Raw genomic sequence first — 2196 nt, forward strand, 5'->3', positions numbered from 1 at the left:
TATTTCTAATAACAGAAAAAACTTAAAAAGCAAATGCCAGGATGAAATAAAAATCAAGAAACATATACAAACTAAGAGAAAGATTAATAGCCAAAAACATCCTAATATTATATTTTTCATACAGATGAGACTAGCCTCAGAAAGTTGTCAGAAGTTTGAATAAAGGAAAGAGGTTCACAGAAATAGCTGTATGTATCTAAGACATTCTTATTAAAATCAACATCATTTCAAGGTTTGGAACTCCTTACGTAAACCTCGGGAAGCTAGTACATACAGGACATTTTTCTTATGCATCATTAAGTAAAATTACTTCTACCAGCTGGTGAACATTATCTAACTCTGCTCTGTGTAAATAAAGGATACTGTAAATATTGCCAAATCATTAAATCACAGATCAGCTTTAATTTAAAACAGATTTTAGGGGGGCGCCTGGGTGGCACAGCGGTTAAGCGTCTGCCTTCGGCTCAGGGCGTGATCCCGGCGTTCTGGGATCGAGCCCCACATCAGGCTCTTCCACTATGAGCCTGCTTCTTCCTCTCCCACTCCCCCTGCTTGTGTTCCCTCTCTCGCTGGCTGTCTCTATCTCTGTCGAATAAATAAATAAAATCTTTAAAAAAAAATAAAAAAAAAAAATAAAACAGATTTTAATAGTACTAACCACTTGATTATTATTCAGTTAATCTTTTCTTCACTAATTTTATATACACATTCCATATTTAAGATATAAAATGTTTTTCGGGGTTTTTTTTGGGTCTTTCAATGTATTTCCAGAATACTTCTCAAACAACCCAAAAAGAAAAAACAGAAACAAAAAAAACAACCAACTGTGGTAATATAACATGTTGCAAAAAAATTATACCATATTTAATATTTTTCCTCTATAAGACACATTCACATCTTTGATATATTAGTATGTGAATGTCAAGAAGGGGTTAAAATCTTCAAGTTGTCATAGCCATACTTACATTTTAATTCCACTAAATTCCCATAGTATACAGTTTGGTAAATGCCTCTCTAAACATAGAAGTGATGTATGTGATTCCACTCTCTATACCTGCTGCATTTAACACTGGACTTACTACTCCTTAGCAACAGTTCTCTCTAGCCACGTGGTTTACCTGAATCGTTCTCATGTTCTTGATTGATTACTTGTGTGCTCAGTATCATTCTTTTTTAAATTTGTAAAATGCAGAGATAATTAAATTCATTACTTTAAGTATCTGAAAATTAAGGCAGCGCATGAATACAAAGTACAGCACGGGATTAACTCAGCAGATGTCCCATGTGCAAACACTGCACTTTCAAAGAAATGCCCTTGATATACTCCTGAGATAATTTCTAAATCCTTGGAATAGGGGCAACTGGGTGGCTCAGTCGGTTAAGCGTCCTCATGTCAGGGTTCTGGGATCGAGCCCCACACAGGGCTCCCCACTCAGTGGGAAGTTCGCTTGTTCCTCTGCCTCTGACCTTCCCCCTGCTCATGCTCTCTCAAATAAATAAATAAAATCTTTTAAAAAATAAAAAATATACTATAAAAAATTGAGATTAAAAAAATCCTTAGAATATTCTGCTTTATAAGCCTTTCTATAGCTACAGCCTTGAGTCATCTATATGATTTATGCTAACATTATTTTTGCTGAGGGCCTGAGGCCACATGGTATCATTTGACCTTAGACGGGGCTGCTGATGATTGAGTAAGGTCAGTCAGGTAGGTATGCTCTGCATATCCACATTACCAACTCCCAATATTACACACATTCCATGGGGGGAAAAAAACAAAGTGGAAAGCCTTGGGTAAACACCCGATTGACAATACTCTGTGTGTGTTATCACACATCATTGCACGGAAAATTGAGTACTATTCACATGATTCTGCAATGGGAGAGGATAAACAGGATTCTTGTCTCTCCTGGGCTCCATCATTTTGTGCTCTCCTTTGACAATTTTAACCTTTATTCTTTCACTGTATTAAACTGTAACCATAAATACAACTGTTGTCTGAGTCCACTGACCTCTCGCAAACTGCTGGCATTAAGGATGGTTTAGTGGATTCCCAATCACACACACTTTTTAAATAACATCTATTTAGCATTTGCATGTTAGTGAGCTCAGAATTAAGTCCCACCATAAAGTCACACATACACAAGAACCACCTTTGCAACCAAGATATTCCATTACAGAGCTATATAATGGAAA

General features: G+C 36.4%; 1 protein-coding gene across 1 annotated transcript in view; it reads right to left on the reverse strand.

Annotated features, from left to right (window-relative positions):
* Positions 1–2196, reverse strand: part of LOC103680203 (lysine-specific demethylase 6A-like) — a 143311-nt gene that overhangs the window by 85439 nt on the left and 55676 nt on the right.

The sequence above is a fragment of the Ursus maritimus genome (assembly GCF_017311325.1).
Source record: "Ursus maritimus isolate PB19 chromosome Y unlocalized genomic scaffold, ASM1731132v1 scaffold_Y2, whole genome shotgun sequence".
Classification (NCBI taxonomy): domain Eukaryota; kingdom Metazoa; phylum Chordata; class Mammalia; order Carnivora; family Ursidae; genus Ursus; species Ursus maritimus.